The sequence below is a fragment of the Nomascus leucogenys genome, chromosome 25 (genome assembly GCF_006542625.1).
Source record: "Nomascus leucogenys isolate Asia chromosome 25, Asia_NLE_v1, whole genome shotgun sequence".
In the NCBI taxonomy this organism is placed as follows: Eukaryota; Metazoa; Chordata; class Mammalia; order Primates; family Hylobatidae; genus Nomascus; species Nomascus leucogenys.
In genome coordinates this window covers 17,278,851-17,304,349 of record NC_044405.1, presented here as the reverse complement: position 1 = coordinate 17,304,349, position 25,499 = coordinate 17,278,851, and the positions used below count along the sequence as shown (strand labels likewise).

General features: G+C 47.3%; 1 protein-coding gene across 2 annotated transcripts in view; it reads right to left on the bottom strand.

Moving 5' to 3' along the window:
* Positions 1-25,499, bottom strand: part of HUNK (hormonally up-regulated Neu-associated kinase) — a 134,546-nt gene that overhangs the window by 77,589 nt on the left and 31,458 nt on the right. The window lies entirely within an intron of this gene.

Sequence of the window (25,499 nt, the reverse complement as noted above, 5' to 3'; positions counted from 1 at the left end):
GCCATTCCCCCTATAATCAACTAGTCATAAGATGCAGGGTGGGAGGGAGGGAAGAACAGAAGGAAGGATGGAGGAACAGAGGGAAGGGAAGATTGTCTATTCTACCCAAATCCGCATCTGTCCCCAGTCCTCTTTCCTTTAGGGGAAGTCACCTCTCCATTGTATTCACCCTTTTCCTTCCCTTCCCTTCCCTCCCTCCCTCCCTTCCTTCTTTCCTTCCTTCCTCCCTCCCTTCCTTCCTTTCCTTCCTTCATCCCTCCCTTCCCTCCCTCCTTCCCTCTCTCCCTCCCCTTCCTCTTTCCTTCCTTCCTTTCTTTCTTCTTCTCTCTCTCTTTTTCTCTTTCTTTCTTTCTTGACAGAGTCTCTCTGTTGCCCAGGCTGGAGTACATGGTGCAATCATGGCTCATTGAAGCCTCAAACTCCTGGGCTTAAGTGATCCTCCCACCTCAGCCTCCCAGGAGCTGGGACTATAAGCACACGCCACCACGGCTGGCTAATCTTTTTCTTTTTGTAGAGATGGATCTCCCCATGTGGCCCAGGCTGGTCTTGAACTCCTGGCCTCCAGTGCTTCTCCCCGTCAGCCTCCCAAAGCGCTGGTGTCAAAGGCGTGAGTCACCACGCCTGGCTGCCCTGTTCCTTCTTTTGTCTTCACTCCCCTGTCTAATGTGTCAGCCACTGATGTCAACACATGATGTCAATGTCTTCTTCCAGCTGCCTCGCCACCTGTCATTCCTCCCTGTTCCCCTACACCACCCGTCTGGTTCATTCCAACCACTGCCCCAGTGCCCAGACACCCTGTCATGAACTGAGACGTGAGCACCCCAGGAACAGCTTCATACACAGCTATGGAGCCTCCGGGTGCAGGATGAAGTCAGTGGACCTTCCATTTCTTGTTATTTCTCTTTTTTGTAATTACATTTTGTACCTGTTTCACAATGCACTCAATATGCATTATATGCAATATGCCATACACAGAGGTACAAGTACAGAAATAAATAATAAGTAAAAAAATACAGATGAATACATGTTTTCAGTGAGGGGCTCAAATATTATTTTGTGGACATAGTTCATAATAAAGAAAAAAACAGAAGTCTGAGATCTAATGTAGAGTGTGGTGACCAGGGTTAACAATAACGTATTGCACACTTGAAAACTGCTAAGAGGCCGGGCGTGGTGGCTCGTGCCTGTAATCCCAACACTTTGGGAGGCCGAGGCGGGTGAATTACTTGAGGTCAGGAGTTCAAGACCAGCCCGGCCAACACGGTGAAACCCTGTCTCTACTAAAAATACAAAAATTAGATGGGCGTGGTGGTGGACGCCTGGAATCCCAGCTACTTGGGAGGCTTAGGGAGGAGAATCACTTGAACCCAGGAGGTAGAGGTTGCAGTGAGCCAAGATTGTGCCATTGCACTCCAGACTGGGCAACAAAAACAAAACTCCGTCTCAAAAAAAAAGAAAGAAAACTGCTAAGAGGCCGGGCACTGTGGCTCGTGCCTGTAATCTCAGCACTTTGGGAGGCCAAGGCGGGTGGATCACTTGAGGTCAGAAGTTCGAGACCAGTCTGGCCAACATGGTGAAACCCTGTCTCTACGAAAAATACAAAAATTAGCTGGGTGTGGTGGTGGACACCTGGAATCCCAGCTACTCAGGAGGCTGAGGCAGGAGGCAGGAGAATCGCTTGAACCCGGGAGGTAGAGGTTGCAGCGAGCAGAGATTGTGCCATTGCATTCCAGCCTGGGCGACAAGAACAAAACTCCATCTCAAAAAAAAAGAAGAAAGAAAACTGCTAAGAGAGATATTTTTAATGTTCTCAACACACACACAAAAACGATAACCCCGTCAGGTGATGGACATGTCCATGAGCTTGACCGTGGTAACCATTTCACAACGCGCTCACTCATCGAAGCCCCACCCTGCATACTGTAAGCACACGCGGTCATCTGTCAGTGAAACCTCAATAAAGCTGAAGAAAACCTTCAAAAACAAAAAGAAAACAAAAAAGGGAAAAAGTCCAAACTAAAGGCAAACCTTAAATTAAACAAAATAGTGAACGAATCAATAAAAGTCTGGCCACCCCCAGTGTGGACTAAGGCATGGCTGTCACCTCTTCCTGAGGCTCCTCCTGGCCTCTTGAATTCATTCTACACTCCGCCTCCAAATCAGAGGGTCTGGAACTCTGATTTCTTGCAGAAGCTCTTGAGGTCTCACTGCTGCCTATGGGAGCACCCAAGCATCTTCTCCATCAGCCCCACCACCACCCGGCCCCAACTCCTCCCAGCTTTCCCTCCGGCATGTCTCGTCACTCCCTGGGACATGCATTCTATCACTCTCCAGGTACCCCAGCCACCCCCTTCCCCCACTCAAGTCCCCAACCCCAGGTCCTTCAGAGGCTAACCTCCCTTCCAGAGAGATTCCCCTGCATCTTCCTTCCCTATGTCCCTACACAACAGCATCTGCGGTAAGACGTAAGGAAGTCATGGCTTAACACAGGGACCACACCCCCTGCACGACACACAGCGCTTCATAAACAGCAAGTGACTAATAGTGACTAACCAATGGAATCACCAAAGCAAAGATGGCTGTAAACAGCATAATGTATTATCTCCTCTATAAAGCACTGTCTCCTTTTTTTTTTTTTTTTTTTTTTTTGAGATGGAGTCTCTCTCTGTGGCCCAGGCTGGAGTGCAGTGGCACAATCTCGGCTCCCTGCACCCTCTGCCTCCCGGGTTCAAGCAATTCTCCTGCCTGAGCCTCCTGAGTAGCTGGGATTACAGGCACCCTCCACCACACCCAGCTAATTTTTGTGTTTTTAGTAGAGACAGGGTTTGGCCATGTTGGCCAGGCTAGTCTCAAACTCCTGGCCTCAAGTGATCCGCCCACCTCGGCCTCCCAAAGTGCGGGGATTATAGGAATGAGCCACCGTGCCCAGCCCAGTCTCATTTTAATAGGGAGGTTCAGGCCCTTAATCCAAAGATGGGAGTGACAAAGAGTCAATCAGCCCCCAAGGGGACCAGACAGGCTAGAAGAGCCCTGCCGTCCTCACAGCATGGGGCCTGCACTTCCCCAAGTCAGCTGGGGCCGATGCCCTCAGCCCACAGGAGGTAAAGTTACACTCTGGCTGTGTCTGGCCCCAAGTAGTTCAAGGGATGCTAAACTAACAGCTTTGTTAACTGTTACCCTCCAAAAACACATAGACACACACATATTTCATATCCATCCTCTTGGGGAGGTGGAGAAAAAGAAACGCTGAAAAGTACAATTAGGCATTGTCTTTGCTCCACTCCGTGTTGCAGTATTTAAAAAATTACACCCTCTGGCAATGAAATTCTTAAAAGTACTGTGAACAAACAAGTCTAAAGGCCCAGCAGTAATACAATCTGCCTTTTTAACAGAGTATACGATTATTGTTAAGATACCTTATTGAGCTCTTTAATTGCCTGTACCAGGTTGAATAATGGCCTAATCTCTGGATCATATGACTTTATTTGGAAAAAGGGTCTTTGCAGAAGTGATTAAGTGAAGAATTCTGAGATGAGATTAACCTAGATTACCTGGGTAGGCCCTAAATGTCCTCATAAGTGTCCTTATAAAATAGAGAAAGAAGGAGTTTTCACACAAATAAGCAGAGGGGGCAGCCACAGGAGGAAGGAGGCAGACATTGGGGTGAGGGGCCACAAGCCAAGGAATGCTGGCTGCCGCTGGAAACCGGAAGAAGCAGGGAAGGACCCTCCCCTAGAGTCTCTGGAGGGAGCGTGGCCCTGCCAATACTTTTTAAGACTTCTGGCCTCCAGAACTGTGAGATAATCAATTTGTTACTTTAAGCCACCAGAGTAGTAATTCGTTATAGCAGCCACAAGAAACAAATAGCTTCCCTGAAAAAATAAGAAAGGAATCTATCTGATGCCCTTTGGGATGCATTTCCAGGCACTGAGAGACCCTCCTTGGCAGTGGGGAATGATGCCACCTTTCACCGGCAGCCTCTCTCTCCTCCTCACTCTAGCCCTTCAGTGTAGTCTCAGGAACCTCCAACAATTCCTCGTTGACTCCACCGTCCCCTCTGCTCCCCCACGTCCATGAGACCCACAGAGAGCAAAGTCTTCACGAACTCCCTCTCAGGCTCCACTCCCAGGACTGAACCAGCCCATATCAGGGTTTTGCACCTCCACGAGCTATGTCAGAGTAGGACCCTATGAAGCTCCGTAATTGGTTAGCAAGTGTCTACACTGCAGACCCCTCTGAACAGAAAGGACAGCCCAGGTGGCTCTTTCCATGAGTCTGGACCTCATTATCACAGCGGTACGATTACAGTCATCCTAACAATTAGTGTTGGTTCCCACATGCCAGGCTTAGGAGTGCATGCTAGGCTTTTCTTTGGGCAGTTCTTCCTGTACCTTCCGACTTCTGTGCAAATGCAGTATTTCCAAGCACTTCTCCCCACTCTCTCACTTCTTGCTCTTTCTGTAGCCCATCCTCCTCCCTTTCCTGAAGGTGAAAGGACAAGGCAATGAGGTGATCTATGGTGCTGGGGAAATACCCCCTGGAAACCCCATCCAGCCCCTCATCCTCATACCACTCGGTCCAGCCCCTCCTCCTCATACCACTAGGTCCAGCCCCTCCTCCTCATACCACTCGGTCCAGCCCCTCCTCCTCATACCACTCGGTCCAGCCCCTCCTCCTCATACCACTCGGTCCAGCCCAGGCCTTGGGCCATCGTACCAAGGCCTTCCGTGAAGCAGGCCCAGTGTGGTGAGTCGAAAAATGGCCTCCCAAAGATAGGCCCACATCCTAATCCCTGGAACCTGAAAATGTCATCTTTAGGGGGATGGGACTCTGCAGACATGATGAAGTTAATGGTCTTGAGATGGGGAGGCTGTCCTGGATTAACTGGGTGAGTCCTAAATGCCATCAAAAGTGTCTTTAAAAGACGAGGGGATCAGATAGACAAGCAGAGAAGAAAGCAAAGTGAAGATGGAGACAAGAGAATAACATGGCCACAAGCCCAGGAGATGCCAGTAGCCACCAGGGGCTGGGAGAAGCAAAATCCAAGTCTCCCCTTGGGTCTCTGGAGGAAGCATGGCCCTACTGACACCTTAATCTCCAATGAGACTGTTTGGACTTCCAGCCTCCAGACTGTGAGGGAATCACTTTCTGTTGTTTAAAGCCACCAAGTTTGTGGTCATTTGTTACAGCAGCTACAGGAAACTAACACCCCTGGTGTGTGCCCGACCATCATCTGACACCTTGATTCCCAAGTTCTGCCAGTCAAGGGTCCCTCCATGAAAACCCTGAGCCCTTAAGCTACCTCACCTTGGAGAAGGTTTCCTATTAAGCTCCCACTCGATTTTCAAATACCAGCTCATTACCAGCTTGTTTTCATCCACCCCCTGACTTACAAGCTCCACGTTGCTAATACTGAAATGGAATGCCATTCTTGATTACACAAAACCATTTAATCGACTTCATCTATAACAACTGAAATGGGGAAAAAAATGAATGGGAAATTAAGGAAAAGTCAATCAGTGATCAGCAAAGGGAGACATCTAATTCAATTTGACAGTAATCAGAGGTTTGCAGGCAAAACAAAGCTAACACTGACTCTAACTGGGTAAAGCCCAATGCAATAATGGATCTCTAGCTGCAAAATAAACTACTTGAGTCGGGAGAGTTTTACAGAGTGAAATTAAATCTCTGCTATCAAATGGCAGTAAAGTAAGCAAGTTTAGCATGTTCCAGGCAACAGGAGTGATAGCACCACACCAATCAATGGCTCTTACCAACGCTGCAGGTTCCCCGATTCACTTAAGGATGAGGCCCCCAGCCAATGCTGCCAGGGAACTCCCAATTCAGTCCAGGGGTGTGTGTGTGTGTGTGTGTGTGTGTGTGTATGTTTGGGAATGGGAGTTTCAGGAGGGTATCTAAGCCTGGATGTCATCATGAGCACAAGAAAAACAACTTTCTGTCAAAGATCAGTAGAACCGAGGCTCATCAATAGATCCAAGTTGCAAGGCTTTTCAAAAGTTTACAAAGGAATCAGTTTTCCAAAGATTCCCCCCATATTTCCAAGATTAGTAGCAAAGTCCTGCAGTGGTGGAAAATTAGTAGAAAGAGAAGAGCATGGTTCCAATATATGACAGTTGAAAGAGATTATTCATCAACTTCTTTTATTAATTAAGAAATAGCTTGTGCAACATGGTGAAACCTCATCTCACAAAAATTAACCAGGCGTGGTGGCTCGTGCCAGTAGTCCCAGCTGCTCGGGAGGCTGAGGTGAGACAATCACTTGAGTCCGGGAGTTCCAGGCTGTAGTGATCTATGATCTCACCACTGCACTCAAGCCTAGGCGACAGAGTGAGACCCTGTCTCAGAAAAAGGAAAAACAGAAAGCATTTCTCACAACACGGTAACTCCACCCTCCTCCTTCCCTGCCAAACAAACACCACCAATCAATGATGATAGATAAAATCAGCAAACCACTTTTAAATAAATAGCTAAGCTCATAAGAAAGCAATGGAAATCCCCCAAGGCCAAAAAATCACTAGCAGCAGCTACAGAGACAACGAAATACAAGACGCAGGAGAGACAGAAAGAGAGGAAATACAAGATGCAGGAGAGACAGAAAGAGAGGAAACCGAGCCGGGTGTGGTGGCTCACACCTGTCACCCCAGCACTTTGGGAGGCTGAGGCTGGCGATAACTTGAGGTCAGGAGTTCGAGACCAGCCTGGGCAACATGGTGAAACCCCATCTCTACTAAAAATACAAAAATTAGCTGGGCATGGTGGTGCACACCTGTAGTCCCAGCTACTTGGGAGGCTGAGGCAGGAGAATCACTTGAACCTGGGAGGCAGAGCGTGCAGTGAACCAAGAAAGCTCCATTGCACTCCAGCCTGGGTGACAGAGCAAGACTCCATCTCAAAAAAAAAAAAAGAAAGAAAGAAAAGAAAGAGAGAGGAAACCTTAAGGAAGGAGAGGAAGAGGAGGAAGAGTTTGCCCTGCACGAAAGGGAAGCACTGCTCTCCGCAACACAGGAGGAAGAGGCCATGTGTGTGGATCCCAACCCATCAAGAGAGAGATCACTTGCTAACTGCCAAGGAATTCATGCTTGACGGCCTTTGTTAGGTATTAGGAGAAAAAAATCCAATGTAGAATTTTACTTAGAATAAGGGAGCACAAAATCACCCAGGCTCAGTAATGCACCCAGTAATGACACACACTTCCATCTACCAATAGGTCCCTAAGATAATGTACATAAAGAAAGCACTTAGGGCCGGGCACACTGGCTCACATCTGTAATCCCAGCACTTTGGGAGGCCGAGGCCGGCGGATCATGAAGCCAGGAGATCAAGACCATCCTGGCTAACACAGTAAAACCCCATCTCTACTAAAAATACAAAAAATTAGCCGGGCGTGGTGGCAGGCGCCTGTAGTCCCAGGTACTCGGGAGGCTGAGGCAGGAGAATGGCATGAACCCGGGAGGCGGAGCTTGCAGTGAGCCGAGATCGCGCCACTGCACTCCAGCCTGAGCGACAGAGCGAGACTCCGTCTCAAAAAAAAAAAAAAAAAAGAAAGAAAGCACTTAGTACAATGTCTGGCACATACGAAATGCTCCTTAAATTGATGCTGTTATTATCATTACCAATTTACTTTCAATGAATCAATCCGTAGAGAGGGTGAAAAAGCATTCAAGCTCAGTTCAGCTAAGGAAAACAATGTGCATTTCCTTGACCGGTGGCTTCAGCATATTAAAAAAGACGGCTGAACTCTATCTCAGTGTTTTGAACTCTCTGGAATAGAGTTGCTTTTAAATCCCAAGTCAGTGACTTCCTATCAGGCGAGTCTCTCATCTTCTTTAAATATTGACTTAGCTGAGACTGTCAACATAGGATCAGAGTTAACAGGATTTTAAATTCATCCCTTCCTCCTGTATCACCCTTCACTGCCTTTAAAATTCATTACTCTGAAACACATCAAGTATTGATGTATCCAATCTCCAAAATGAGAAGTCAGATGTAAAATGGATCTTCTGTACGACTGAGAGGAAGAAAAAAAAAATACTGATCAAAGAGACTCCTCTTTAATATCGCAGAAACATACATACGTGTTTTACACATTACACAATGTGCTGTATTTTAGAAAGTTCATAGCCTTTCCTTAATCAAAGCACTTTTACACCACGTTTTAAATAATCAAAACGCACAGGGAATGGGAAGCCCTGATCAACTGAGTTTTCTTTTCACATGGAAATTATCCCCAAAAAAGCTTTCTTCCCAGAACACTGTGGTTTCTTAATGAATACTGTATACTAAACTCAAATGAATCTTTCCTTCTTCAACAAACATTTATTAAACACCTAAAATATACCTGCCAGGGTTCTAGGTATAAGTGTATGCAGGTTGAACATCTCTAATCTCTAACCTGAAAACCCAAAATCCAACATGTTCCAAAATCTGAAACTTGTTCAGCATCAACACGACACCTATAGAAAATGCTCACTGGAGTATCTGGAATTAAGGGTGCTCCATTGGGTACAAAGCAAATAAAAAAAAAAAAAAAATCCCAAATCTAAAACACTTCTGGTCCCAAGCAGATAAGGGATAATTAACCTGTACTATAAAAGAGTCCTGGATCTTTAGGTCCATTTGTCGGGGAGGGGAGGATAATTCAGATTCATTTTAATGGTTCAAGATTGCTATCTGCAATAGACTGAATCGCGTATGTTGAAGCCCTAACCCCCAACGTGACTGTATTTGAAGAGAGAGACTTTAAAGAGGTTATTAACGTTAAATGAGGTCATTAGAGTGGGGCTCTCATCCAATAGGACTGATGTCCTTATAAGAAGGGGAAGAGACACCAGAACTCTCTCTGTCTCTGAGCCCGCACAGAAAGGTCATGTGAGGACACAGAGAGAAGGCAGTCATCTAGAAGCCAAGGGGAGGGTCTTGGGAGAAACCAACCCCACTGGCACCTTGATCTCAGAATTCCAGACTCCAGGACTGTGAAACGTGAATTTCTGTTGTTTTAAGCCTCCTACTCCATGGTATTTTGTTGTGGCAGCCTGAGCAGGCTAACAGACCATCTGAGCATCCTACAATTCTACGGGATTCCCTGCAGAAGAGTAAAACTGTAAGAACAAAGGGAAGCATTCATTCACTGCGGGCTAGGGCCAGGTCTTTTTTTTTTTTTTTTTTTTTTTTTGAGACAGAGTTTCACTCTTGTTGCCCAGGTTGGAGGGCAATGGCGAGATCTCAGCTCACTGCAACCTCCGCCTCCTGGGTTCAAGTGATTCTCCTGCCTCAGCCTTCCGAGTAGCTGGGATTACAGGCATGAGCCACCATGCCCGGCTAATTTTGTATTTTTAGTAGAGACGGGGTTTCTCCATGTTGGTCAGGCTGGTCTTGAACTCCTGACCACAGGTGATCCACCCACCTTGGCCTCCCAAAGTGCTAGGATTACAGACATGAGCCACCACGCCCAGCCTAGGGCCAGGTCTTACCGTTCCTCTTCCACTCTCCTCCTGCGTTCCCCAGTCTGGGGACGTCATAGCAACAGCAGCTGGGCACACAGGCTCTGAAGCTGCAAACCCTGGCTCTGAGAGCATTCCTCAGAGTCCTCAATAAGTGGTAGTCGGTAGGCTCTGCATGTTTGGTTCAGAGGAGTGGGTAGACACGGAAGCGCAGACAGCCCCTGCCCCGGACTGCCACTCCCACCACTCCCTGTGACTGCCTCACCAAGGTCCCCCGTACCCGGAGGCTACTCTCCCTGCTGACCTCTCACACTCTCCTTGCCCTCCCAGGTCCCACACCTCCTGCTTCTCCCCCTGTAGCCTCCCTGAGGTTCTGTCCCAGGCCTTCCTCTGCTGGGGAGGCACGCGTCCACCCCTCCACTTCCAGCACGCTCATGACTGTCCATCTGCCCATGAGTGCCAATGCCTGTCCTGCTCACACCTCTTCCTGAGCTCTGATGTGCCTCTGGCCATCTCCACCTGGATAATCTGTGGGCCTCCGAGCCTGTCACCTCTCCCTGCCCCAACTCCTCTGTGGGGCTCCCAGCTCAGCCTAGAGCACCACCATCCACAGGTGGCCCCACTGTAACATCCTCCTCCAGCCACCCTGCCCCTATTCCCACACCTCATTCATCACCAAGAGTCTGTCACCTCCACCTTGGACAATCTCCCTCCCCTTCCCCTTCCTTCCCGTACTCCCCTACTGCAGCCCCACCATCATCCCTCTGGCAGAGTTGGGCCTCCCTGCTAATCTCTCTGCCTCCTGTCTCCCACCCCCACCCAGCTCGGCCTGGTATTCCTTCCCACACACTCTTGGCCAGGTCAACCCCAATTCCCACCCACCACTGGCCTCAGGTTACAGTTTGCTTCCCCATCCAGACTGGCTGGGGTCACTCTGGGCCTCCCCAGCTGTCACACCCATCACACATACGCTTAGCTGATATGATACCCTCCACTGTACTTTCCACGAAAGTAGGAATGATGTCTGACCTCCCAGCACCCTAGCACGGTGCTGGGCTCATGGGAGCAAGGGAAAGAGGGAATCAATGAATAAATGAATGCATGTGTGGAAAATCCCACCAGGGCACTACAGGAGGTCAATATAAGTTCTTGGTCATCTCTACTATTGCCTTGGGAAGTCCCACGACTTCAGCCCTCAGATTTCCCAATTACAATGTAGGCAGACCAGTGCCTTCCCTTCAAACATTAAAATCATTTAAATCAAATGTGAGTGCTATCTGTGGACACCGTTTCAGCTTGTGTGCGATCGTGATGCAGAGAGTCCACAGACCTCTGTGTGAGAAATGTCCCCCAGGCAGACGGCTTGAGGCCTGGAGTTCCAAACCAGCCTGGGCCACACGGTGAAACCCCGTCTCTACCAAACAAATACAAAAACTTGGCCAGGCGTGGTGGTGCAGGCCTGTGTTCCCAGCTCCTTGAGAGGCTGACGTGGGAAAAGGGCTTAACCCTGGGAGGTTGACACTGCAGCGAGCCGTGATCACACTACTGCACTTCAGCCTGGGAGACAGAGTGAGGCCCTGTCTCAAACAAAAAAAGAGAAATGACCCCTTCTCAGAGAGGCTTCCCCAACCAGCCTAATTACAACTCTACCCCTCTCTCCCCCGACCGAGGCACTTACAATCTCCTAACCCTATTTTCCCGCGTAACTCACTAGGCTACAATAGATTTTCCTTCGTCACCATAAGAAATTCTCCCATCTCCAGACCCCTGCTGGGATCAGCCCTTTTGGCTCCTTCTCACCCTTTTTCAAGGCCAGGCCCATTCTTTTCCTAGAACACTTCCAGAACCCCCTTCCAGGCACCAAACCCTCGGTCATTTCAAAAATGACTGAACCTGGTGTGTCCAGTGTCCAGCGCAGCGTCAGGAACCCGGAAGGAGCTCCATCAGCATGCCCTGGATAACAACAGGACCAGCATGGACCTGGAAAGAAGATGGGGAGAGAGGGATGGGGGGGCGGGGGGAAGGACAGATGCATGGCCACGGCCAGCCCCAATCCCAGGTGTGCCTTCCAGATTCCAATTTGGGGTGGACAGCAGCCGTACAACTGACGCCAAATGCCAATGCTAGAAAGTAGGTACGAGGAGACCGAGCAGCTCTGGGAAAGTCCCAACAGAAACAGAAATTTAGGATCCGCGCTGAGCCCAAGGCAGTGGACTATCATCCCTGCTTGCCATCCAGCCTTTCCTGCTGCAGAAAATGGTTTCTCACTTCCTAAAAGTGTGACTAAGAATTGGGGACAGGACATGGGGAGAAGGGGTGCTGGGGAGACCTCACAGGCGCAGCATTACAGCAGGCGATCCATGACAGGAGGACCCTCATTCTTCACCACCAGCCCCCACGTGTCCCCCTAAAATTCCTGACATGCCAACGTCTAATTCTGGGTGGTCCCCTTGGTGGGCACCCCATCTCTCTCCCAAACTTGTCTGAGCTGTCACCTTCTCCAGATCAGCTAATCTAAAGGGACAGGAAGGCTCCCCAAAAGTGAGGACCATGGAAGCACACCCAGGCTCCACATGGCTCCCAAAGGAAAGAATCCACGTCATGAGGATGCCTGCGCCACTCCCATCAGGCAGCCCACGGCTCCTGCGGCTTGACCCGCCTCCTCGTTGTTCCTCAGCAGCAGAAACAGGGGTGTTTGTTCTCTCCTGGGGACCTTGGCCACATAGCACTCCCTCAATCTCTAAGATCCTGCCGAAATGTCAGCTCTTAGAGAAGCTTCCCTGACTCACCCACTTATAACCACATCATCTGGAGCTCACAACCCCTGTGCCCCGAGGCTATTTGTTCCGTAGCACTTATCACCTCTGAAGTCCCACAGAACTGAGTGAGCATGGAATCTGCCTGATGCTTAGAAGCCCCAGAAGGGAAGAGATGGTCCCTTACTGACATGCTTACCACATCCAGAACAGCCCCCGCACACAGGCGGCGCTCAATGAGTATTTCTTGAATGAATGAATCCACGTGCAGTTGGAAGAAGAAGAAGCTATTAACTATTTCAGAACCTGTTATGGGCTAAGTCGTGTCCGCCCCCAAAATTCCAGCCCCAGTGTGATTGTACAGTTGACCCTCCATGGGTTCCAACCTCAGATCAGAAATGTTGGGGAAAATAATTCACAAAGTTCCAATAGGCAAAACTTGAATTTGCCTCATGCCAAGTGCTAAGTTGAATCCATGTGAATGAAGTGATGTGTAGGCATTGCATGAGGTATTCTAAGTAAGGTGGGGATGATTTAAAATATACAGCTGGATAGGCATAGGATATATGCAAATACGACACTATTTGTTATCAGGAACTTGAGCATCCTTGAATTCTGGTATCAGAAGGAGATCCTGCCCAGCACTTTGGGAGGCCGAGGCGGGCGGATCACCTGAGGTTGGGAGTTCGAGACCAGCCTGGCCAACATGGCAAAACCCCATTTCAACTAAAAATACAAAAATTAGTCAGACATGGTGGCGCATGCCTGTAATCCCAGCTACTAGGGAGGCTGAGGCACGAGAATCACTTGAACCCCAGAGGCAGAAGTTGTGGTGAGCCGAGATCACGCCACTGTACTCCAACCTGAGTGATTGAGTGAGACTCGGTCTCAAAAAAAAAAAAAAAGGATATCCTGAAACCAACCCCTGCAGATACAGAAAGATGGCTGTATTTGGAAACAGGGCCTTTAAAAAGGGAAATAAGGTTAAATGAGGACATGAGGGTGATGCCCTAATCCAACAGGACTGGTGTCTTGATACGGAGAGAGAGAGACACCAGGGATGACAGCACAGAGGATGTCTGTGTGAAGACACAGTGGGAAGGCAGCCTTCAGACAGCCAAGGAGAGGAGGCCTCAGGAGAAACCAAACCTACTGACCCCTTGATCTCAGGCTTCCAGCCTGCAGAACTCAGAGAAAATCAATGTCTGTTGTCGAAGGCCCCCCAGGTCTGTGTTATTTACTGTACTAGCCCCAGCAAACCAAAGCAGAACCTTTATGAAACCTTTATGATGGTTATTAGTAATAACAGAATGGCTCGCTTTGTAAATCTCATCATAAAAATTCAAACCTGGTTGACAGCACTGGAGGAAATGATTTGGGCAGGGTGGGCAAAGGGAAAGCCCCCAGAGCAATGAAGGAAATGACGAGAGCCTGAGGGTTCCCGGCTCCGGCCCAAGCCTGAATTCCGCAGAAAAGGGCTGAAAACTGTGGTGATTAGTATGACCCAGTGGGGAGTTTTGAAAATAAATTGGTTTCACATCGTCTTCCAAAGAAACGATGTGTGTAAATGCATCCGAGTGGAACGTGCTCCTGTGTGGATGATACTTATTTAACAGCAGAAAATATCCTTTGCTGGCTTTATAATTAATTTCAGTGTTGCTCCGATTCACAGAGAAACCATGCTAGACAGCAAACACACACATCCCTGTCTTTTACAGGGGCCCATTAATTGCTGCTATTTATGTAGCAGCGCTCAACTGCCTCTGACCTCTGGCTCCCCGCTGGTCACCCTCCTGCTGCTGAGCTAAAATTCGCCTTTTTGTAAATGAGGGGAAAAGTTTCCTTCCCCAGTTTAAACAAAAAAGCTCATTAGGACTGATCTTGGCGATGCTAACAGAACCAGGTGCTGGGCAAAGGCAAAAAGCAAGCCTCTAGAGAAAAAACAATGTCAGCTCCCAACGCAGGGCTGGGAAACCCTCCCACACCCACCCAGGGGCGTTCTGAAGCCACTTTCCCGGGGATCCTCTGCGCCCAGGCTCCAGCCCCAATTCAGTAAGCAGATCACCCTGGAAACGTATCCTGCTGGTGAGAAACTAGAAACTGGTTCCTGCAAGAGAGGAATGCAAAACAGAGAATTTTGAGATAGCAAAGGTAGAATGGCTGGGCTGTACAGACAACCGTGGGGCTTGTGCAATTGCTGGAATTCTTATCAGAAGGCTGCTACTTAGTTAAAATACGTGTTCTTCCTTTGTCCAAGATGCATTTATTATCCACAAGGATAAAATTAACCCTCAGTCCCTCCGGAGTGCTGCCCACTTGCAGTGCACAAAACTCAGGAATCTTAAGGGGAGATGAGTATTGTTAAAACAGGTAATGCTAGCATCCTGTCTCTATGGTTTGGAAAAGAGTCAAAAGGGCCCAGTTTACAAGTTTTTTGAGACCATGTGTGATTCATCTTGGTATGCCCCAAGATGTTTGACCCCTGAAATACAATTGATAAATATATTGGCAAAAAAAATCCTGAACACCCAATGGTCTTAAATCCTCAGAAACTCCCATTCCCCAGTAGCCCTGTCTGTTCCCAGTCTCTTCCAACTCTGCCCCATTTTTAATCACCCAGAGTGTAACTCCACAACAACAGAGAGGAAGCCTCAAATGACATAATCTAAAAGCAAACAGATCCACGGGATCCAAAAAAACAATGGGCTGGTTATGCAGGACCACCCCTCGCCATGACGGGGAACTTGCTGAGAATCCCAGCTGGACAACCTGACGTGGTGGGCAGCCTGCACCCCACTCTCCCTCCCTGCCTTTCAAAAGTCACATATTCACAACAGTTCCTCCTTGCTGAGGCCTGCCTTCTCCCCACCTGTTGCCCGACCGGTTCATCCCCTTTCCCCTTGCCCCTCCCCACGATGGACTGCCAAGTCTCCTCCGAAAGGTTCCTTCCTGGCCACCCCCCCTGCTCTGGCCAGCCTCCTGACAGGCCCGTAGCTCTCCTCCACCCTCCCGGCTTTCAGCCCTTTCTCGCACTGAGGCCCCAGAGTCTTCTTTCTAAGGACAGTACAGTCATCATCTAAATAAAGTCCAGATTCCTCAATGAGATATTGAAAGTCCTTCATGATCTGCTGCCAGCACGCCCCCCACTCCCACCCACACCTCCCTCTCCACTTTTTTTTTTTTCTTGGAACAAAGTTTATTTTGACTAGCTTACATTCTATCAATTTTTGTTTAGCCCAGTTGCCTATGGTCAAATAAAATTTTCATTCTTTAAATGCTTTCACACAATAGTCATAGTGAGACACACACTCTTTAAGTTTTTGTTCATTTAAAAAAAAATTTTTTTATTGTGGTAAAAACACCTAAATAAAAGTTACTGTCCTCACTATTTTTTTTTTTCTTTTGAGATGGAGACTTGCTCTGTCACCCAGGCTGGAATGCAATGGCAGGATCTCAGCTCACTGCAATCTCCATCTCCCAGGTCCAAGTGATCCCCCCACTGCAGCCTCCCTAGTAGCTGGGACGACAGGTGGCCGCCACCATGCCTGACTAATTTTTGTATTTTTAATACAGACAAGGTTTCTCCATGTTGGCCAGGCTGGTCTCAAACTCCTGACCTCAAGTAATCCGCCTGCCTCAGCCTCCCAGAGTGCTGGGATTACAGGTGTGAGCCAGCACTCCCGGCCCGTCCTCACCACTTTTAAGTGCACAGGTCAGAGGTGTGAAATATATTCACGTGATTGTGTCTCCTCTCTACTTTTTATATCTTCCAAGTGTGCCCCGTGCTGCCTCCCTGCTTCTCACATGTCCAACCCATCAACGGTCCCCACCTGGGCACTATCACTCGGTTCAGAGGGAACAACCGGTACCTCTGAGCAACCTCGGAATGGCACAAGAGAATCCACAGGAGACATCCTCGCCTCAGCCACATGTCCAGTGCCATCCAACCAAGATCTGTAAGCCACATAAGTAATGTTACATTTCCTAGTAGCCACAGTACGTAAAAGGATACAGGTGAAATTAACTAACACTCTATTTCCTATAACCCCATTTATCTAAAATATTATCATCTCAGCATGTGACCAATATTTTGAAATTCTTAAGGAGACATTTTGCATTCTTTTTTTTCATACTATGATGTTTTGAGATCTGGTGTGTGTTTTACAATTTGAGCACATCTCAGTTAGGACAAGGCACGTTTCTTTTTTTTTTTTTTGAGATGCAGTTTTGCTCTTGTTGCCCAGGCTGGAGTGCAATGACGAGATCTCAGTTCACTTCAACCTCAGCCTCCTGGGTTCAAGAAATTCTCCTGCCTCAGCCTCCTAAGTAGCTGGGATAACTGGTGCCCGCCACCATGCCTGGCTAATTTTTCTATTTTTAGTAGAGCCAGAGTTTCACCATGTTGGCCAGGCTGGTCTCAAACTCCTGACCTCAGGTGATCCACCCACCTTGGCCTCCCAAAATGCTGGGATTACAGGTGTGAGCCACCACACCGGGCCAGACCAGGCACATTTCAAGTGTTCAACAGCTACATGTGGTGAAAGGCAACTGTATGAGACAGGGAAGTTCTGGCTGCCTGGCTTTGGGCAAACCATACACCCTCTGAGCCCAGGGACCAGCTGACTGCCTGCCTGAGACCTAGCACTCAAAACACAAAGTCTGGGCCGGGTGCAGTGGCTTACACCTGTAATCCCAGCGCTTTAGGAGGCTGAGGTAGGCAGATCGCTTGAGCCCAGGAGTTCGAGACCAGCCTGGGCAACATGGTGAAGCTCCATCTCTACAAAAAATACAAACATTAGCCATGTGTGATGGCACACATCTGTGGTCCCAGCTACTTGGGACGCTGATGCAGGAGCCTGAGCCCGGGAGGCAGAGGTTGCAGTGAGCCGAGATCATGCCACTGCATTCCAGCCTGGGCGACAGAGCAAGATTCTCTCTCAAAAACAATTAAACAGGCCAGGCGCAGTGGCTCACGCTTATAATCCCAGCACTTTGGGAGGCCGAGGCGGGCGGATCACGAGGTCAGGAGATCGAGACCACGGTGAAACCCCGTCTCTACTAAAAATACAAAAAATTAGCCGGGCGTGGTGGCGGGCGCCTGTAGTCCCAGCTACTCGGAGAGGCTGAGGCAGGAGAATGGCGTGAACCCGGGAGGCGAAGCTTGCAGTGAGCCGAGATCGTGCCACTGCACTCCAGCCTGGGTGAGAGAGCGAGACTCCGTCTCAAAAAAAAAAAAAAAAAAAACAATTAAACAAACAACAGCAACCACAAAATCTGTAGAATGAATGAAGGAAGGAAGAAATGCTCTGTTTTCTCATCTGCAAAGTGCATATGAGATTACCAGTCACCCACATTTGTGATGAGAATTAAATCATGTCTTTTGGAACCCAGCTGAGGTCAGAGTCCCAGCACTGAGAAATCCTATGGCAAGAAACTTAACCTCAGTAGGCCTCGATTATTCATCAGTAAGCCAGGGGTAATAATGGTGGCCAAGGTAAACATGGAAAGTGCTTGCACGTAGTGACCATCCATTAATTGTAGCTAAAACTGAGCCAACAATAATAACAACACAGTGGAATTAAGATATAGCTAATAGATGCAGATGATGCTAAGGGGAAATATCAAAGCAAGCCAGTGCATGGCAGGGGCAGGGGTGCAAAAACCCAGGGGAGGGAGAGACACAGCAGCTCCAGGAAAAAAAAAAATTAAAATAACAGCTGTACACTAAACTGAACACAGGAATCCTTATCACAGCTCCTCCCAGCCCCAGGCCCGCTGGTGGCCCATTCACAGGAGGTCTTCAATAAACCTCTGCAGATGGCTTCTCTATGCTATGAGAACACGAGGCTTCCTTCCTCCCCGCCTAAATCACACACTAAACATCAGGGCCAGCCCCCGTGCCTGTGTTCATGAGAAAGGGAAAAGTAGGGCTTTTTTCCACTCTGCCCTGATTTATTCATGTGCGTTTACGGTGTCAGTCTGTACAAAGCAGAATTTGTGTTCCTGCAATGACTCCATAAATCCTCCTGGCCTCCCTGCACTGGCTAGGAATAATGAATGCTCTGCTTCCACTGACAGCAGATAATGGCTCTCAGGAAGGGCCAGGAATCCATAAGCAGATAACAGGGAGCTCAGTGGGAGGTGGGCGCAGGTTCGCACACCCGTGTGCGCAGGGTGGGAAGAACGACATGGAGATCATAAGATGCCGGCCTTGACTCCTTTTTCTTTTTTCAGTACATTTTGCTCTTTCAATCATTGTAATTAATGTCTCCCAATGTGTTTGTTTGCTAGGGTTGTCACAACAAGGTATCACAGACTGTGTGGCTTACTGTCTCACAATTTTGAAAGGATACAAGTCTGAGATCAAGGTGTGAGCAGGACTGGTTACTTCTGGGGCCTCTCTCCTAGGCTTGTAGATGGCTTTAAAAAGTAACAGGTGAAATAAACTAATAATCTATTTCCTATTACCCCATTTATCGTCTCCTTGTGTCTTCATGCGGTCTTCCCTATGTGTCTGTGTCCAAATTTCCTCTTCTTATAAAGACATCAATCAGATTGGATCAAGACCCACCCACAGGACCTCACTTTAACTCAACTACCTCTTTTTTTGTTTGTTTGTTTTTTTTTTTGAGACACAGTCTCACTCTGTTGCCCAGGCTGGAGTGCAGTGGTGCAATCTTGGCTCACTGCAACCTCTGCCTCCCGGGTTCAAGCAATTCTCCCATCTCAACCTCCCGGGTAGCTGGGATTACAGGTGCGCACCACCGCGCTGGCTACTATTTTTAGTAGAGACAGGGTTTGAGGCCAGGCTGACCTCAAACTCCTGACCTCAGGTGATCTGCCCACCTTGGCATCCCAAAGTGCTAGGATTACAGGCATGAGCCACCACATCCCACTCAACTATCTCTTTAAAGACTATCTCCAAATCGAATCACATTCTATGGCACTAGGAGTTAAGGCTTCAACATGTGAATGTGGGGGTGGGACACAATTCAGGCCATAACACCAGTAAAATTTATCACAAATTCTAGTGCTAAGGAAAAAAGAAATAGATCTAAAACAGGGAAGACCCACGGAAACTCCGGAGAGGAAGCAACATGACTCGACGAAACGCCAACAATCCCAAGACATCTCCAAGCAAACTTGATACTTTGAGTTCCTTTTCTCTCTGTCGCATGTTTTCCCAGCTCATGACTTTCTCAATACTATTTTAAGCTATTAACTTTTCTGCAAATAAGCCTATCGTTGGCATCTTTGGAGACATCTTTACGTCTTGCTTATCTTTGCAAAAAGAGGTCACCGTCTTTTTATTTGCATTAGTCACCTTGGATTTTCATTTTCTCGGCTGCTTTCAGTGAGGCATAAAGTTTAGGAAACATCAGATAAATGTAGTTTCTACTCTTTACCATTTGTTCAACCATTTAAAGTTTAGCAACATGTAAACAGAGACAGAAGGGGCCCGAAGAGTAGACCCAAAAAGATTTCCTGAAGCAAGATACATGTTGAAATCTCCTGGGATTTCAATATTTGAACATAAAAGGCCAATCTTGTGTGGTGAATAGCCATGATTTGTATACTAGATGGAGAACCGAGACTAATTGCTTAGCTTACAGGAAAAGGGGAACTCAAAATACCTCCATAAAGAGGTACTTAAACTCTTGCAGTAACTGTAACTACTGGATGAGAAATTCACAGCTACCCGCAAGCGGGCTATTTCTTCAGTTGATTTTGTTTAGTTTTCTTTAAACAGCATCACGACTTAAGAGTAACATCATCTAAATCAGCTATCAGAAGACAAAAAGAAGAAATCAATGACTTTCAACCAATACTGTTGATCCCATTAGATACAACCTGAGGATGTTTTAGAAAAACTAACTTAAAACATTCCTCTTACTTTCTCCAAAATCTTCTGGGTCTCTTCTTGTGAACATGCAGAAATAGCACAGTCCTTCTGAAACTGTGATCACTGAAGGAACAATTGGGGGTTTTACTTTTGTTTCCGTTAACGGAGGGGTAAATTTTATTTAATAGAGGTTTGGGGACTTGCCTAGAGTCACACAGACAATTCCAAGACTGAGACACAAACATTTCTATTCTATCCAGAACACTAACTTTCAAAATTATTTTAAAATATAGACTTCTTATTCATCATTTAGTCAACAGCCTAGCTGTAAAGGTAATTTTTTTTTTGGCAAGAGTAAATTAATCTGTGTGGCCAAGAATGAAAATTATTTTCAACTCCACAGTATTCTTAGTACCTAGCGAACATTTTTTACTATTCCAATGACTAAAAAGTAACTAATGAAACAATATGAAATATACACACACAGCAACATGAATATTTATATAGTCAAGTTCAATAAAAAAATTATTTCTAGAGAGCAGAATATCATTGACTTCAAAGGGATGTTTTCCACTTGCAAGAACATAATCATGAAAATACATTTCAAATTCTGAGACATCTTTTTTGATTCGTGGTGCAGGGGTAGCTGTGATTGGAGTTATTATTCTCAGTGTATGATTTCCTATCCCACTGGGCCCATACTCTGAATTTGGGTCAAGCATCAGTTATCCATTGCTTTCATCAACATTAATGGAGCTTTGTAATGTTAAAATCATGTTAGAAAGAGTTTAATGTGTCTTTCATCGAATCAAGATTTATTGGTTGCAAATTCCACCTCTCTCCTGCACCAAGAAAAAAAAAAGTAAAATTAGACACTTTGATCATGATCATATTTTCAAAAGTGGATCAGTAGTGTTAATCTCATTATATTAAACACATTTTATCATTACATAAAGAAAAGATTAATAGTGTGAGAGCTTATAATTAAGCAGCACACAGGGTGGATCTCCATGGTCTAGAAAATCAATAAGTAGGCAACTGTCTGATTAACTTAAGCTTAGTAAATATTCCAGGTGGCTGGGAGATCCATTTAGTGGTCTAAATTAACTAGTTTAGCTGTCGATAAGCATGCAATTGATGAGCTATTTGGACAATCGCCGTTTCTCTGTAAATTGCATGGTGTGAAAACAAAAAGGCATAGGTGTAGACTACAGTCATCAAGCCATATAAACCTCCAACTGGGACTAGTTTCCTTGAATAAGCACTTGACAAGCAAGACCCTGCAAAACACTGTACATGTTTCATGTAACTCCCACAAGCCCTACGAGGAAGAAGATGCCATTATTTCCCCTTTTTACAGAGGGGAAACTTTTGGTTCACACACATTAATAAACTTGCCCACGGCTGGGCACGGTGGCTCACACCTGTAATCCCAGCACTTTGGGAGGCCGAGGCAGGTGGATCACCTGAGGTCGGGAGTTCGAGACCAGCCTGACCAACATGGAGAAACCCCATCTCTACTAAACATACAAAATCAGCCAGGCGTGGTGGCACATGCCTGGAATCCCAGCTACTCAGGAGGCTGAGGCAGGAGAATCGCTTGAACCTGGGAGGCGGAGGTTGCGGTGAGCCAAGATCGTGCCATTGCACTCCAGCCTGGGCAACAAAAGCAAAACTCTATCTCAAAAAAAAAAAAAAAAAATAGAAACTTGCCCACAGGCTATCCAGCTGGGACATGGTCAGGCATGGACGTGACTCTCAACCGACAGCTAAGTAGCCCCTTGCCATCTAGAGGGGTGGTATGACCTGGTTGAGGCCTGAGCTGGGCCTGAAATAACCCAATGGGTTATTTGATCATTGTGAACACCTAAATCAGGTAGTAGTTCAATGTGACCAAAGAAAAACAAAAACATCTTACTCTCCAAATTTGTTACTTTAAAAGCATAATTCCCGTATCTCTACATCCTAGCAAGACAACCTATGCTCTCTTAGCATACAGAAGTAGCCTTACTACACCTGAGCATCATAGCTTAGTTTGCAGAGGGAGAAACAGTATAGGTGAGAAACAGAATAGGTGAGCCACAAGTTTAAACATTAGCTAAATACAGATGTGACTGACCGTGGGTCCTTAACTTTGAGACTTCAAAGCTCCCTCTGAGGCGGCCTGCCAATCTCTGTGGCCTGTCAAGCAGAGGTGACACAGGCTGCCTGCTCAGCCCAAGTTCATCACTCGTGCCACCAGCCTGATGCCTCCACATCAGAGAACTCCTGGCAATGCATTAAAAGCCAGGTGTACAAACCGGGAGTTGTTTTCCCAGGGCCTAGAGGGGGACAGTACAGGCGGAGATGGTCACACCCTTCTACTCACCTCTGAGGGTGCATCTCTCCCCTCTGCAAACTTCAGCGACCAACCAAGTCACCCAGCAGACACACCCCAGACTCTACAGAAGAACTCAAGCTGAGAACCTGCTATGTGTTATGTGTCCCCCAACAAATTTCATGCTGAAATCCTAACCCCTAGCAGCTCAGAAGGTGACCTTGTTTGGAAATCAGGTCATCGCAGATGTAATTAATTAAGACGACATTATTTGTGTGTACCCTAATCCAATATGACTGGCGTCCTTATAAAAAGGGGAAATTTGGACACAGAGACAGAGAATGCCATGGGAAGGCTGGAGTCGCGCTGCCAGGAGCCACGGAAGTGCCAGAAGCTGGGAGAGGGGCCTGAAAGAGACCCTTCCCCAAAGCCCTCAAACGGTGCACCTTGATTTTGGACTTCCGGCTCCTTCTGGCTTACTGTGAGACGGTTTCCGTTGTTCTAAGGTCTGTGGACACATTGTCATGGCAGCCCCAGGAAACGAATGTAGTACTCAAGGGCTACAGGCATTTGATCCATACTGAAACCACCCTGGGAAATTCTTCCCAACCACTCCGTGTCCAGTCCATCAGAAAGTTAAACAATAAACACGATAAACCCAAGGCTGACTCTGGATAAAGGCTTACTTCCAGAGTACTGATTAACTCAGGTATCACTGCGCACACAGGGCTCTGTAGTAGAGTGCTGTTGTTAAGAGAGCCAGACTCAAAAAGGAGACCTTTGGACCATGACAAAACCTCAGAATTGTAGCCAGAGCTTCCACATGGAGACCTGCATTCTACCGACTCTGTCAAAGTACCCACTATTTGTGAAAAATCATGATGAGCACAGTAGAGTTTGTGTGTGTGTGTGTGTGTGTGTGTGTGTGTGTGGGTATGTGTGTGTATGTGTGTTTCAGTAACTAAGACCTGGTTCTAGCCTAAATAATCCTGCAAACTGGGAGGCAGCTAACACACGCTTGCTTGTGCTCAAGATGTTGCATGGAGTAAGAGAGGTGACATGGAGACAGAACAAAGAGCGGGGAGAAGCTACCTCCAGCTGGGCAGAGGAGGGCAGGCTCCACGAAGAACCAACGTGGCATTTCAGTGGGGCTGGAAGGAGCTAGGAGGGTGGGCCTGGAGAGTCTGTGGACTCATTAGGGTTCATTTCTAGACAATTAGGATGGATTATGCTGCAAGGAACAGGGGATGGGGAGAATGAACAAGGATTAAACTAGACTGTGTCAAAGGGACTCAGTAGGAGATAAAAATCAAAAAGCAGCCAGAGGCTGGGAGCAGTGGCTCATGCCTGTAATCCCAGCATTTTGGGAGGCCAAGGAGGGTGGATCACTTGAAGTCAAGAGTTCAAGACCAGCCTGGCCAACATGGTGAAACTCCATTTCCACTTAAAAAGAAATTAGCTAGGCGTGGTAATAGGCACCTGTAATCCCAGCTATGTGGGAGGCTGAGGCAGGAGAATTGCTTGAACCTGGGAGGCAGAGGTTGTAGTGAGCCAAGATCGCGCCACTGCACTGCAGCCTGGGTGACAAGAGTGAAACTCCGTCTAAAAAAAAAAAAACACAGCAGCCAGAGGTGTAACTTATAGGAGCTGAATAACCCAAAAGGGACTGAGAAGATGGAGGAACCAAGATGGTGCTGAGCAGGAGTAGCAGGGAATGAAGAAGAGGCAGAGTGGTCAGTGGCAAAGGCAACGAGTTTGGTTTAGAACACATTATAGGTTAAATTGTGTTTCCCATAAGGATACGTTGAAGTCCTAACCACCAGTACCTCGGAATGTGACCTTATTTGAAGATGGGGTCATTGCAGATGTAATTAGTCAAGATAAGATCATAGTGGAGTAGGATGGGTCCCTAATCCCATAGAGCTTGGTGTCTTTACAATAAGAGGAAACACAGACACACACACAGAGCAAAGGTCATGCGAATTTGCAGGCAGAAACTGGAGTGATGCATCTACAAGCCAAAGCAGGCCAAAGACTGCAGGCAACCACCAGAGCTAGGAAAAAAAGAAGATTCTCCTCCCCTACAGCACTCAGGGAAGAGCATGGCTCTGCCAACGCCTTGATTTCGTACTTCTGGCCTCCAGAACTGTGAGACAATAAATTTCTGTTGTTTGACGCCACCCAGTTTATGGTACTTTGTTATGGCAGCCCAGGAAACTAATACAGAATGTAAAAAGGGAAGATCTAAGTAAAATTAGTGCAGCAGGAAGTCGTTGCCAGCCTCGACTTTTTAAATCATTTCCTCCACGGCACCAAGTGCAGAATGAGCTTTTCCCCTTTTATACTCATAAACCTACCGAGAACAAGGCAACAGGGTGGGAACTTAAGAGCAGCTTATCATCATTCAGTTTCCACGATAACATACATTACAAGTGTTTGTAACGTTAAACCATAAAAGAGAATAAGCTCACAGATGGTATTCCTTAAGAGGAGCCTAACAAACTATTTAGGCATATTGATCGGATGCTTTGTGGATATTAAAAGCTTTGCTTTCATATCAGTCTTCCTTCTAGCATCAACAGACACTGCCCTTTCTCTCAAACTTCTCAAACTCATTCCAAGCAGAGCTGGCCTGACATTAATCATCCTCTCTCCTTACATTTCCAGAAGCTTGGACCCCACTCCTGCCCTGTTCCACCCCACCCCACAACAAAGCTCAATGCAGGGCCTCTCCATAGGGGTGACCAAAAGACGGGAGAGTCCTCCAGGGTCGAGAAGAAAAGTGAGCTGCAAAAGGCACATTTAGTCCACCTATTTTTGCCCTAATAAAAAACCCACGGCCGGGCGCGGTGGCTCACGCTTGTAATCCCAGCAGTTTGGGAGGCTGAGGTGGGCAGATCACTTGATGCCAGGAGTTTGAGACCAGCCTGGCCAACATGGTAAAACCCTGTCTCTACTAAAAATACAAAAAATTAGCCAGGCATCGTGGCGGGCGCCTATAGTCCCAGCTACTTGGGAGGCTGAGGCAAGAGAATCACTTGAACCTGGGAGGTGGAGGTTGCAGTGAGCCGAGATCATGCCATTGCACTTCAGCCTAGGCAACAAGAGCGAAACTACGTCTC